We start from the raw sequence: 15,870 nt of genomic DNA, 5'->3' as shown, positions 1-15,870 counted from the left end.
CAATTTTGTTAATTTTCAGTCTTATATCATAATTTCCCCTAGCACCACCAAAAACCATAAATTTTGTTTTGTCTTCATTAAGTGACAACTTATTTACGTCAAACCATTTTTTTAACTTGACCAATTCCTTTTCCACCGTTTCTAATATTTGTTTCATATTTGCTCCCGAATAAACACATATAAGGTTAAGACTTCTGACGAACATTTCTCCGAGTACGACATATTTGTTTGTCAGCGGCAGCGGTTGTAGTCCACGCTGAAAATATGTCCAAACTTCGATCTGATTAAGTAAAATGTTCAGTTGTTGGTTGTATTAAAGAACACAGGTGGCTGAACAGGGTAGAAAGCATGGTCAACAACTTGGAGGGGGCGGGGTCATGTGCATTTAAAGGGCCAGCGCTCAAAACGACCTTTCTGGTGTCATTACTCAGAAATAGGGTTGAAGATGGACCTGTGGAGTTGAATTAATGAAGAATTCAGACCCAAGCAGAGCATTTACAATTTATGTAGACCACAGGGAAATGTTTTGAAATGCATAATTCCATTTAAAAAAAAAACAAAAACAAAATATCACTCCTTTAATGAGTACCTAAAAGCCCAACACAGTCGTATGTTTCTATAAGACGACGTCAAATTACCCTCAAATCACTTCATGATACAACAGTTTTTTGGTCTGATTCAAAGGAGAAGAGTCATCCATATCCTCCTGAGACCCAGTTATTTATTTTTGTCCTCTGCAGGGGACAGGAGTTTCACAGCTTTATTGAAAAAAAAAAAAAAAAAAAAAAAAAAAATGCTGTCCACTGCAAAAGACATTCTTGCACTGTGCTGTTTCTCATAAAGGCAATTATTTAATATAAAAAAAAAACAAACTAAAACCTGTACTTTCCTGGGTCTCAGGAGGATATATAATATAGTATTTACATAAGCGTTTACTTCATGCAGGTGTAATACCACTGATGACCACTAGATGCTGTCTCCAAAAAAGCCCTCCTTGCATTGAACTTCTCATCACATATACATACATTTTTTTCTCTTCCCCTAGAAGTCATTGTGGTTAGTTTACTTTTTTTGGCCCTTCTAATAAGTGTACCGGCGGTTGTTTTGTAAATTGGTTTTAGGGTTGATGCAAGGTTTAGATGTCTGCCGTGCCGGTTTTGATTGACAAGCGTGGTTGACGGCTCGCTCGCCCGCTGCGTTGGACATTCAGGGCTTCTACTTACCAAACAAACTTTTTCCTTTTTTACTCTTCTACAGTTGTGGTTAAGAAGTTACGGTAAGAAGTCTGAAAATATCTACACATATGAAGTTTACCCATCACCCCTTGGACTTCTACCTTCAGTTCAAATACATACATAAAGCCAGGTATGTTTACGACCAAAACGTAGACTCGGGGTTCATAACAGCGATCCAAAAACCCGAGTGGTGATGTCACGGTGGCTACGTTCGCTTCTTTTGTAGTCTGTGATTATAAGGCTTTCTCAAGTCACTCCATATAGAAACTGTTCAAGATGATGGAGGAGAAACACAATGGCAAACAAATGAAAATTTAACAAAATGTCCCTTTAACGATGCTGAACTCTCCCATTTTTAGCTTTACTCATTTGCCGTTGTGGTAACTCTTTAGTTTTTATTGCTAAATTTACTGACTTTAAATGAGCGAGTTAATTCACCTATGATCTGTACACCCCTTTTTATGAAATTTATTGTCGACTTCAGTCCTGTCTGCAGCTCAGAAGAAAAAAGGCACAAGAGTCTGAGGTGATAATCTGCATCTTTGGCAGGTTTCAGGTTACTTCTGGGACGTTTTTTGGCAAAGTCGAATAGAGTAAGTCCAGCTTGTTGCGTGATATAATGTACAAGAAAGCCAGATATAGCGTGATTTGGGTAAGTGAGCTAGTATGTATGAAAATGGAAGCATGTGTATGTGTATCCTGTGCAATATATCATAGATATTGTGGAATCTTGCCACTCGCTGACTACTCCCAAGCCATACGACGTAAAATATCAAACAAGCTATGATTATCTCCAACATTTTTATTATCAGCTGCCACATCTACATTTGTAGGTTAAGAAAAGAGGATGACATCGAGCCGTATGAAAGAACTGAAGGAGAAAAAGCAAACTTGACCTTGTGAACCGGTCTCAGGCTTTGCATTCCTGGGAGGTTGTGTTGCTGAAGAAAGGCTGTGTGATTTCTAGCTTTCACAGCTCCCTTTGGTTTCTGACCTCGGTGTTTATTTGTCCGTGAGGGAGGACGGAGGCTGAGGGTGGGGGAGGGGTCGCAGCTCCCACATGTGCTCCGTAATGACCACCACTTGACTTTGGCGTTGTGCAGTACACTTGTTCCCCCACCAAAGTCTAACCTTCGGAGACTAAATTTACCCTGCCGACTCACAGAGAGGACCCACTGCTAAGTCTTGGTTCACACTGTAATTGTATCAAACCAACCCTAATATTACCCAGCAGCACCTGACAAAACCTGCACAGCGAAAATAACTAAATAACTATTAAGTCATGTGTGATATGGAAAACATTCTTTATAATGTCATTTTAGTTGAAAATTTCGCTTTGAGATGGAAATGCTTAGTTTAACAGAAAACATTTTCCCTGATTTCAGCTGATAATGCATAATGTAGACCTGGAAATTATTAGCACAGTCATTTCATTTGTGTTTTTTATTTATTCTGTGCAAGTATTTGCTTTGAGTCACACTGGTTTTTGATATCTTGTTGCAGCCAAATTAAGTAAAAGATACCGTTTTTTTAAACAGGCTTGTCGTGTGTTAGTTTTTCACTTTTAATCTATCAGCTTTGGAAATAAAATCACAATACCGCAATTACAGTCTGCTCAGGTTTCTCCTTTTCCTTCGAAGACTTGTAATTATGTCTAACTTCTGTTGCTCTGTTTATATAACTCAGAAAATACTAAATCTTTTTATGCATCTCTTCTTTAGAGGTTGGGTACCACGGGTAAATAATGGTATCACAGTTCAGTCAACAGAGTAAAAATACAGATGCTACATTTCATATTAACATCTGTAGATATGCATATATCAGTTTTTTTAAATAGTGGTGCCTCTCAGATATTACAGTTATATATAAAAAGATCATTTTTATGGCAGGGTTTAAGCACTGGCAGTACGTGGTGAACGGCAGGATAATATATTCGGTTTTCATTTAACTTACTCTTTAATTTAAAAAGACCAGAATGATGTGATCAAAAGGACTCATGATATATTCATTATAATTTCCACCAAACCACAATGTCCAAGCATGAAACAATTTAAAAGGAGGGACAAAGACACAATTTTTCAGAGGTACAGGGATGAGGGAGGTGTTATCACTGGGGGTTATAGGGATGTACAAGTATGTGGTATATGTATGTATATGTGTATGTATATTTACAGGTGTGTGTGTATGTGTGTGTCTATGTATGTATATGTATATATCTGTGTATAAATTTGTATTTACATATATGTGCTATTGTATCATGTGTTTACGTAAATCATATTATATTTGTTCATAATAATATAAAGCCAGAAACCAAATTATTTAATACGTATCAGTCATATTATAGTATATAGTAGAGATATGCTTAGACTAAGAAGGTTATTACTGTTATTAATTATTTAAAGAGAAGGGGTGGGAGTTTATAAGTTATGCTTCTTCTCACTCCTTTTTGAATATGTATTATATGTCTTATGTTTAAGTGTTTTGCTTATTATTTTCTTCTATTTTGACATTCATATTCGAAATAATTCCGCCAATCAATCAATCAATCATTCAATCAATTTTCATTTCATTTTCATTTTATTTTATTTTGTTCATCACCACATGGTATGGAGCACAAACACCATGTCATAACAGAAAAAAAAGAACAATATACATTCAACAATAACAAAATCAAGTGAAAAAGAGGTCAAATTCTTTTCAGAAAGTTGCCCAGTTTATGGATTGTCTTTGGTTGTTCAGACTGAAGAAGCATTAAAAGTTTATACATGGATGGATGCTGCGAGTAGTATTTTAGCAAATACTTCTGCCTAAATTCAACAACCTTTACATTCGTACATTCAAATAAAACCTGGAATTCATCTCTCACACAAACATTACAGCACAAATGACAGATTCTCAGACTTCTTTCCAAACCTTTGGATCATCCTAACCAAAAATCCAATAAACGGATACAAACGCTAGTCTCTTGCGGCAAAATTCTGGATTTTACATATCCAACCAAACCACTTCCTTCTTATCAAAGAAACCCAAAAAGACGTGCAGGAGGTATGCAATGCATGCATTATTATGACACATATTTTTGATTCATGTCTCCTTGGTTTGAACAACAATGGCAACATTTTTTCTGGCAACCACGTCGGTTATCACACAAATATAGTCTTTGCATGCTTAGTGTGTGCTTCTGTGGGTGAATCCTCCCCATGAAATGTGATATTAAAGTGTTGCATGGCTAGTTGCACTTCACCCACATCATGAATTACCCCTCTGCGTAAACTTGTGAAAGTCAAAATAAAAAAAGAGAATTATGGCCGAGTGCCGAGACAGAGGCAGAAAGCCACAACACTGAGCTGCAAACCACAGCGTCCAGTGTGGAAGATTCCTTTTGTACACGCAACAGAGGTATCCAAGTGAAAAAAAAATCCCCCACTTGTGGTTGGTCTTTTAACTTGAAGCCAAGGAGGCAATTAGAAGGATTAGGGTGGATCACCACTGGTTTTGTCTTGATGTGCTGTGGTCACCAGATTGCCAGTCTGCTGCTGCTCTATTGCTTCTGGCTCCTCAGAGGGCAGCAAGTTCACATCGAGGGCTCAGAGTAAACACGCCCCACTGAGGGATTCTTCAGTATCTGATAGAAGGAGAAGTGCTAACTACAAATTCAACAAGCCACACAACAGCAACATGCAATTATGCCGTACCAATGGACAGGATTTGGGAGAAAGCTTTCTGTGGTGTGAGGTCAGGATCGACGGTGGGAATACGCTGTTACGATCGCGACGAGAACCCCTGCTCTTTTCTGTTTCACAGTAAATGGAGCACAGTCTGTGCTGCTGCAACGGCTCATCCACAATTGAGTTTATAGGTGGCATAAATATAGACTCGGGCAGAGGGAAAAATGAATGTGGTTGATGCATTTCGTGTTGGATGAGCTGTGCTTTTGCCTTTGAGATTAGCCTGTTTTCTTTTAAAGCTACGTTTGAGGCCAAGATAGAATGAAATCAGTGTGGATATAATGCATATTTCTATATATATATATATAATATGGGATTTTCCCTAAGTCAGAGGGCTTGGCATTTTCCCAGTTTCTGGAGGTCTTAAATGCATGGGGCTGGAAAAGTATGCCAGTAAAATATATATAATTTCACATCCTTTCAGACAAAATATTATTACAGTATCTGTGTTAAAAGCTAAATAATAAATAAACATCATCCAAAATACCATTAAAATCCAATGAAAGTCAATAGGTAATTTTGTTTTGATGCTCTCCACATTAATTAGACCGAGCTATTTAGCACCTAACTGGTATATACTTAATGAAGGGCAGTGGCAGCTGCTCGTCTTTCAGAGAGGGGAAGCTCACTGTCGGTTTACATTTTTAAAAAAAGTCAAGTTATTTAAACATAAATTCAGCCCTCCGTTCCTTTTTAAGAAAATGGTCAGTGACCTTATTGTACCAACTAAACAAGAAAATGTTGAAATTATGTTAAATTGAAACAAGGAAGTACAATGAGTGTGTTTTATTTACAGTGCAAGAAATGAACAAGTCATTTCGTAGTGGTTTCTCTCCATTTCACAGCAGAATGTGCGGCGGTATTAAACTGAACTCTGTCAAGTGAAGGAGTAGATCTGAAAATAGCTGTCAATGAAACGGGATTCAGCCTTTCAACTGATCCTCCAATCAGTGCGTGGAAGCCCACTGTCCAGCCCGGCTGAGCTCCGCCCACAGCTCCATTCACCCCCAGAGACACCGAGCGTCCAGGGGCGGGACAACATCGCGGCATTTATCCAATTACTGTCCAGTTTTGAGGCAATGAAAAAAACTGTTTCGCTCAGTCCCATTGAAGTGCATGGACGCTGAGCGTCTACAGACAAATGCACTGAGCAGAGATCGAATGAGAAAACAGACATGGGAATGGATGAGAAGTGAACAACATCAAGTCTGTTGATTTGTGATAAAGCTGATTCTGAACGAACTCGTCCTTGAGATGAACGTGTTCTAACACATTTGTTGTCAATAAAATGTCAACACAACCGTACAGATTTGACCATTTAATTTTCGTAATTTTAGGGGAAGCCGAGCTTCCCTTGCAGTCTGTGAGAAATCGCCTCTGATGAAGGGATACATTTTATTTCTAAAAAACCCTCAGTTTCAGGGGCAGATGCAGGGTTTCTTCCTCTCTACTCATATATTTGATCTGTGTTTAATGATAGCTTTCACTTTCCATATTAAAGATCCTTTCATGATACATATTGTATGCATCTTGGTTGTGGTATTGGATCCAACCTATTGATTTCACCACGTTTGATGTAATATTTAGACTCAGCAAAGACAGGCTGTACCCACACGGGGGCTCTGGGGGTCTGAACAGTGGACTCCTGTTGCTTTCTCCTCTGTACCCATATTGACCTAAGACACGCCGTTGCCACACAGCACACACACACACACACGCACACACACGCACACACACTGACAGTAATACTCTACGTTCCCATTCTTTCATCTACACTGCAAAGTTCAAAGTACCGATTGAAAGAGCAAAACCAGACTAAACACCCTGAAGGATCATTCAGAAGACCCCGAAATAACTCATAAAAGGCAGTTTGTGCCACTTTTATTTTTCTGTGCTTACTATAAATGGAGCTTCTGTGGCTTCCCCCGTCCTCCACCCGTCTCCATTACGCTTTTGTCTTTTCCATAAATCAATATCTGTCGGGGAGTGTGGGGCTGCTGATTGTTTTTGCAGAGCGTTGCTGTGTAATTTGGTTAAATGGCACTTGCACCCAGTTTACTCTGAGATGGTAAACAGTCTGGCTGGTAAAAGGGAGTGTGCTGATAGCCTAAAAGCATACAATCAGCTGTAATTGGTATTGTGGACTGCGGACGCACTTGATTACTTACCTGGGATATAGGCGTGATAGAAGGCTTATAATTATAAGTCCTATTTTAGTGAAATTATACAATAAGGATCGCATTCACTTCATCAGGATTTACCTGACATGTCTGAATCCTTTGGAATTACACACGGTATAATCATGAGCATTTATCGGGATGACTGACTGCACTCAAAACACCAACATTAATGGAGACTCTGGATAAACACATGACCTTTGGAAAGCCCAATAGAATGTGCTTTTGCAGAAGTAAATTCTACTTCATACAAATCGAACTTCATACAGTGTTGCTGGAGTTGGTTGTGAAAATGAAATGCTTATATAAAAAAGAAAAATGTTTTTTTAAGTATTTTCTAGTGTACAGGTATGGCCAAAAGTTTTGGGAATGACACAAGTTTTCTTTTTGCATGTGTTTCTATGTACTTCTGAAGCACATTGAAGAATAATTAGAAGAACTATTTTGGTTTCAAAGAAATTTAATGACAAACAAGAGGTGCCAGGCACAACAAACCGCGCCCCTCACACGTATTGTTGCTTATTCTGGCATCGATCCAGCTGATGTCATCATGTCTATGTGTATGCTGATGTCATCATACCAATTACCTCTAATTCTGTGCCAAGTCTGAAATAAATTGAAACAAAATTAATGTTTTTATAGACATGTGAAATTATTCCCATTATACGTAAATGGAAAAAAGATTTTAAAAATTCATAAACAATTTTAACTTTGACCTACCATTCCCAAAATGTAACCATATCTATTCTGGGTCACTGGCAACTTATAAATCCAATTTGGTATGAATTCAATCAATAGTTTTGCTGCTAAAGTGATAACAAAAAAGAAACAAACAGAACCAAAAACAATACCCCTTGCCTCTCCTTCGAGGAGGGGGGGGGGGGATAAATCGCATTTAAGCCAAGAATCAGTTTGTGTAATTTCCAAAACACGGCCATATGTACTGTACAGATGTTTGTCATTGGACTGCATGTATAAATATATATTTCAGAAAATATTGGCATATGCTATAAAGATATTATCTAACAACTAAACTGGAGACACTAGATATTTACATATATTTACATAAAAATGTCATTATAATTATCACAAGATGCTCTGTGGCAAGAACAAAAACAAATTCACTGTCACCACGCTCTATTTTTTCATTTTGGAAAATTTATAGAGATAAAGGCTAAAATGCTATGACATTCCTGATATGCTGTGTCACCGCAAACAACCAAGGCCCACCCATAAAAACCACTGTGTCCCCTCAGCCAACAATAAACCAAAACTGAAATACTTTTACAGCTGGAAGTAAAATCATTTCACATACTTTGGATTTGGAAGAGTTTGTATTAATGCAGAACAAAGCATGAAACAGGGTAGTTGGAAATGCTGCGTGAAAACTCATTTTCTACTTATTTTAGCTGATCACAGCCGTGCAGTGTTGTAGGGACAGCCTGTGACGCTGAATTCTGTGTGGGATCTCATGAGGAAATTGCAAAACAAACAGAAAGAAGTTTTGTTGATGAGATTCTGCAATCACAGCCGGCGACGACGCCTGTTCTTGTGTAGTGAGTGTATAAATTAACTGTACACAACTTGGGAAAATGTCTCTCCTGGTTTGTACACTGAGAAACTCCCTTTACAGAATTAAAAGCCTCAGACAGAACTGACCTCTGGGTAGGTGGCCATCTGCCGCGATGGGTGAGACAGAGAGAAAAGAGGATAGAGAAAAGAAAATCATAGAGGAAGAGCAACAAACAACACAGACAATGGACAAAACAGACAAACACAGAGCTGGTCTGAGGCCAGTAACCGCACATCAAGAACATCCAGCTCTGAAGACAAAGATACCTGCAGAAAAAAGCAGAGAGAGGGAGGACAGAGAGGGAAAAAGACTTTATTTGAGCTGCTTTTGTTTGGATTTTCACAGCAGGTTTTCTGTGATGCACAGATTGGATGGCACTTTTACTTGTCTGTTCTATTCTATTCTATTCTATTCTATTCTATTCTATTCTATTCTATTCTATTCTATTCTATTCTATTCTATTCTATTCTATTCTATTCTATTCTTTTCTATTCTATTCTATTCTTTTCTATTCTATTCTATTTTATTCTATTCTGTAGTACTTCAGATTCAGTACTTTAATTCAAATGTGCAGTAACTTGTTTTACCTTCCAGTACTTTTATTATTATTATTATTATTATTTATTTATTTATTTTTTTTTTTCTGATATAGTACTCTATTCTCCAAGTATGTATTTGTGTCTGTGCAATAACCGTTTTTATATGTTTTAGCTGTGTTTCTGTTTTGTTTCTGTTTTTGTTTTGTGATTCTGTGACTCAGGGAAACACACAAGAATTCCAATGTACCTATACTGCGATGTATCTGTGCAAATGGGAAATAAAGTCATTTCTATTCTATTCTATTCTATTCTATTCTATTCTATTCTATTCTATTCTATTCTGTAGTACTTCAGATTCAGTACTTTAATTCAAATATGCAATAACTTGTTTTTTACCTTCCAGTACATTTATTTATTTATTTATTTATTCTTTCTGATACAGTACTCTATTTTCCAAGTATGTATTTGTGTTTGTACAATAACTGTTTTTATATGTTTTAGGTGTGTTTATGTTTTGTTTCTGTTTTTGTTTTGTGATTCTGTGACTCAGGGAAACGCACAAGAATTCCAATGCACCTATACTGCGATGTATCTGTGCAAATGGGAAATAAATTCTATTCTATTCTATTCTATTCTATTCTATTCTATTCTATTCTATTCTATTCTATTCTGTTTTTAAGAACTAAACAACAATAGAGGAAAGACAGAATTGGTACCATATGCTTGTAATTATCTATACCGCTTGTTGACAGAACTTAAAAAAATATTTTTTATGCTTTACCAGTAGTTTGTAAAATCAGCGTTGTCTCCAAACTCTTACCAGGACATCCTTGTGATCATGAAACATCACCGTCATAAGAACAGACATGAATAGAGAGAGCAAGGACCTTTGACCACAATAATCTTTACAGCTGCTACACACATTTCTCCTATTATGTAATGTAGTTGCGCATGTATTTATTTATACATTTAATTTTGGATGTAGTGCTGAATAACAATGGAGCGTCCTACACACAAACCCCATCAGCTCAAACTGAACTCATACATTTTTTATAAATACAGATTTCACCAAGTCTCATGCAAATATATACTATATAATAATTTGACCTTATTACAACTACAATCTGTCTTTACTGTGGTGTAGCACCGTATAACTACACTAGACAACTCAAGAGAGTGGGTGGTTTTGTCATGCATTTATTATCATGGTTAATACTTTCATACTATTTATTTTATAAAATTAGCACATATCTTTCTAAACTTAACCCATAAAGACCCAAACATCCACTGGTGACCAAAATCATTTACTGATTTAAAAAGTTAAATAAGTGTTGATTATTAATCCTACTAGTGGCATTGTACCCGTGGTGCCGTTCTACGATGGCGCCCTCCTGTGGTGCAACAGCGGCATTGCAACTGTACGCTCTCCCGTGCTGCAACATCAGGACACGCGTCGGACAAACATGTGCCGGACACAGAAACATCCATTATAGTAGGATTTTGACATATAGCCTTTTAAGGTGGACTAATATACACTTTTATTCATTATATAGAATTGCCTCATGTGACTGTTTTGATTGATGCATCTGTGTACACACAAGTAGATATTTAAGGCAGTATACACTACGTATAACCCCAAACCAGAAGTAGTTCGGACGCATGGACAATGTATATTATATCCAGGGTGGTGTGGTGGCATAGTGGTTTATCCACCATTAAAAAATTGTTAGTATCCTGACCATGGTGATGATGATGTGGTGTTGGTCCCTGAGTGCCTTCAGTGGTAGCTCCTGGTGTGTGCTAATGCTAGTGCTAATGCTAGATACTGTGTGTTTATTAACCCATAAAGCTCTAAACCATCACCAGTGGCCAAAAGCATCTACTGATCTAAACTATTTAATCCCTGTTGATCCACTAATCCCATCGATACATGTAAATAATTGGTGTAAAATACAGTTTGTCATCTTTTCATAGTCATCAGATATGACCCATTTGGACGTTCAGAGGCTCCACAGTGAACATGGAAACACCATCATCTTCTACAACATTGATTCACCAGTAAAACCCATGGAGTTGGATCAATAACAATGGATGAACACACTGGGTTTATGTTCAGTTATTGATATTTTTGCTGAAAAAGTCACTTTTTTCCGTTTTCTGTTTTTCTCATATAACACTGGGTTACAAAAAAATGTTTTTTGCAAGTTGTCTAGGTTTTTTCAACTGAATTAGGACCATTTTGCACCGCTAAATCCAAAAATGACATCTGTTTTTCTCAATCAGGTCAGGTTGTTTTTGTTAATTTGATTTTGAAAAATTTGATCTTCTCACAAAATATAATAATTAATACCAAAATAAGATTGGTAAGCACACTTTATGAAACTTGTGACTTGATTCCTGTTAGGTACAGTGGTGTATTCACTGCAGCTGTAGCAGAATACGTCAGGCTTATTTTTGCAAGATCTTCTAGTCGAAGCCATTTCATTCACCTGTAATATTAAAAAAAAACATTAATCATAAATTGGCAAAAGTAAAATCTTCAGAACTCGTTTATTGCAAGAAATATGAAAGAATTTTCTATCATATTATTTTGAAAATGCCCATAAATGTAAGTAAAAATGTCAAAGAGCCAATATGTAGCATAGTTCAGAAAGTTGACCTGACTGAGCAAAATTAATGTGATTTTTGGATTCAGCACACCAAAATTATCCTAAATCAGCTCAAAAAACTTAAACAATAAATTTGTTGTTGTTGACCAGTGTAATAATCCTAAACTGTAATCTGAGCTTTTATGAACATTGACAGGATTGGTTAATTAAGTATAGGAAAATACCTAATTTTTCACAGAAAAATGAAAAAAAAAAAAAAAAAAAAAAAAAAAAAAAAAAAAAAAAAATATATATATATATATATATATATATATATATATATATATATATATATGTATATGTATATATATATAAAGGATAATATAATAATAAATGGTGATAAATCACTTAAAAATGGTTAACCCTTTCATACATAGTGGTCACTCCAGTGGACAGTTGTTCTCCAGCTGTTCTCTTGTATATTCATGGGTTTAGTTGTTTTATTTCCATATCAGCCAACACAGTGGACGCTTATGCATCATCTCATAAACTGCAATTCATACCATTACTGTAACTTTGCTGTTGTTGATTGGTTCTTGAGTGGAAATCAATTGTTAATTGTTATTTTTTGCATATTATCTCCATGAAGTGAGTAATAACTAGTATTAGAATATGTTAAAATGTGAGAAAACATCAGATTAGCTGCATTAAACATGGTTTCATTTCACTGTTTTCATATCACTTTATCATATTGGGTTTTAAATACATGTTTCTTTGCTTCAAGAATAAAATTCATGGTGTAGTTGAGTGGACATTTTTGTAAATCTATAAAAAAAACAAAACAAAACCTCAATCTCATTGTTTTTTTCATGCCTAAGGAGGAATAAAAACACTACAAAAAAAAAAAAAAAAACAACATAAAAACAACTCAACTATAAAGTTCTCTCATAATTCATGCATGAAAGGATTAAATACAGAGAAAAAATTATTTGGGAACCGCCACAAAAATAGCACTGGCCCTTTATGGGTTCAGACGGGCAAAATGCAGAGACTGAAATTTATCTTCAGGGATAATAAAGCAAGTTAACCTCAACCTTATAGGTTATATTTTGTCTGGTCAGCTTCATTTGATTAGCAAATGTACTTCTACTTCTGATGAGTTAGAATTATTAAGTAACAGTTTTTTTTTTGTTTTTTTTTTAACAAAAGCTGCATCTAGGATAGGTCTAGTCTAGTCCAAAGATGGGATGAAGATCACCACCTTATCAAACATGGTCCCTGGAAAGAAAATGATTTGGAGATTTCATTCTCTATTGTGCACAAAAGAACAAAATTAATAATGTTCTGGAAGTGAATGCATTTCAGCGAGTAAAAGGTCAAAGTTCAAGCCTCAGCTGAACACTGTGTTCTCCAGTTCTTTGGACAACGCCGCTTTAAGAAGCATCATTAGCGAATAGAACCCCATGTGTCAAACCTCTGTAAAGCACTGAAGTATGGAGTTCCATCCTCCATCCTTCTACGTCAGTTTAGCCTAAAGACAGCCTCATATTAACTGTGTCCAGACAAACATGGAGTCTGCACAGACATGTCAGTATCCAGATTTATCGGTGATAAGAAATCGACCCTGTGCCCTCCAGGCAAATGCCACAGAAGACCTTCCAGACTGTTATCAGCAGAGGTCGAGAAGCCAGGGTCTGTCATGGTCTGGGGGCTGAGTCAGTCTGAAGGGCAAAGGTCAATTGCTTTGTGTGATGCACCATTAACACTGAAAAGCACTTTGGAGATTGTGGAGCAACACATGCTGCCTTCAAGATAACATTTTCCAAGGATGTCCATGCACAAAGGCCTGGCTGAGGAAGGGGGGGGGGGGGGGGGGGGGTGATGGAGGGCCGGTGATGCACTCCGCACTTTACCACAACATGCAGTATGTGGTTGACCACTGAAACAACAACAATAAGACAAAATGTCACCTGAAGTGCTTTATCACTTGGTGTTCTCAGTTCCCTAAACACATTTTAAGACATTTTGGGACATTTGAGAAGTGGCAGATGGTTTAACCCTTTCATGCACAAATTATGAGAACCTTCATCAAATTTTTTTCCTGAGTGTTTTTATTCCTCTTTAGGCATGAAAAACCAATACAATTGAGTTGTGTTTTTTTTTTTTTTTTTTTTCATGGATTTACAAAAATATCCATGTGACACCATGCATTATATTCTTGAAGCAAAGAAACAAGTATTTCAAACCCACTATCAGAAAATGATATGAAAACAATGAAATAAAAACATGTTTAACCCTTTCATTCACAAATTATGAGAACCTTAATCAAAATTTTTTCCTGAGTGTTTTTATTCCTCTTTAGGCATGAAAAAAACAATGCGATTGAAAATTTTCTCCTGAAAAATAAATCAAAATAAATAAATAAAAGAAAAATAATTGGAAAAAAAAAAAAAAAAGTAATAATGAAAAAAAAAATCTTATTAACTTATTTTTCATGAAGTTGCAAAAATATCCACTCAGCTGGACACCACACGTTTAATTTTTTATACACAGAAACGTGTATTTACTGATAATTTGTGTGAAAACTCTGGGGAGGGCATGTAATTCTGGGGGTTTATGATCAGGAGAGATCTACATAATGTTAACAATTCATGTCAGAAAAGATATGTAGTGTCTTAAAACTTTAATAAAGATATGTGTAAAAAAAAACAAACAAACAAAAAAAAACAACGAAAAGAACAACAAAATCCATGAATATACAGGAGAACAGCTGTAGAATAGCTGTCCACTGTAGTGACCACTATGCATGAAAGGGTTAATATCTTAACTTTTTCTTGAAATATGTTCTGATTACATTACCTGTAGCTCCTGTGACTAATTTCTTCCTAAATTGCGCTGAAATTATATTAATTTGGATTGTTTTTACATCATGAACCATGTTATTACATTTTTTTTTTTTTAAATAAAAATGTGTCAAGTGCATTTTGTAATAAATTTCTCAAATTGTAATAACTTACTACATAATGACAAAAAATTTGCTATACAATGCGTTGACGTAATTTATTACAAAATGCGTCAGCTTATTACATAATGCGGCTTTATTACAAGATGACGTGACATTCTTATTACATTTTGAACTTTTATTACACAATGGGAATTTATTACATAATGCGGCTCAACAGGCCCCCGGACCGGTTTGACACCTGTGCTGTAGACCATACTGGACCTCAGATGGTTGACTCACTGTCCTCACTGTAACTGTTGCTGTCACTGTCTTGTAATATAAGCAGAAATGACTAAAAGTAGTCAACTACCCGATAAAGGGTTAAAAGATAAAGCTAGAACATACCGGTACTAGCAGGCCCGATCACTTGCACAGAGGCAGCCTTATTGAACTGTGGTTCAGTTTTCCCATTTTTCAAAGGTTGAAAACTCAGCTATCCCACAGTGTCTCATAGAAATAAATTACACAGCGAGCCTTTTCATACACTTAAGCATCCTTAATGTATTTCACTTACACATATAGTCCTAAAAAGCTTTGTTCCCATCAGTCCCATTTGTACAAAGAGAAAAATGTAATTAGTCGGAGTAAAAATCCTGGACGCACACTCGGAAACACACCCACGAACCCACAAACACCGAAGTGCATCTGTGCACAGCCGTATTGAACGTTTCCTTGTCGTATTTGTGTTCTATCCCAGTACTTTTCCACTAGTGTGTGACTCACAATTGCACTGCGCCTGAACCTGGATACCCCTACCCACAGCCCCCTTATCCAAACATAATCTCCAAAAATTTACATTGACTTCAACTGCGCAGTAGATTGTATATATCATACACACACAGTTGGTTTGCTTCCTGTTTTTTTTTTTCTTTAACAGCTTGCAAATATAGGGATTTAAACCACATCGCAAATAAGTCAGTTACTTATGCAACATATGGTTTCTGTTGCACTGGATAAACATGAAACAAGCAATAAACTACTAGAAAGATAAAGCTGGTGATACTTAAGATCAAACATCACCTGATA

The sequence above is a fragment of the Sphaeramia orbicularis genome, chromosome 20 (genome assembly GCF_902148855.1).
Source record: "Sphaeramia orbicularis chromosome 20, fSphaOr1.1, whole genome shotgun sequence".
In the NCBI taxonomy this organism is placed as follows: domain Eukaryota; kingdom Metazoa; phylum Chordata; class Actinopteri; order Kurtiformes; family Apogonidae; genus Sphaeramia; species Sphaeramia orbicularis.
The sequence above is the reverse complement of the archived record's forward strand: the minus strand, read 5'-3'. Positions refer to the sequence as shown.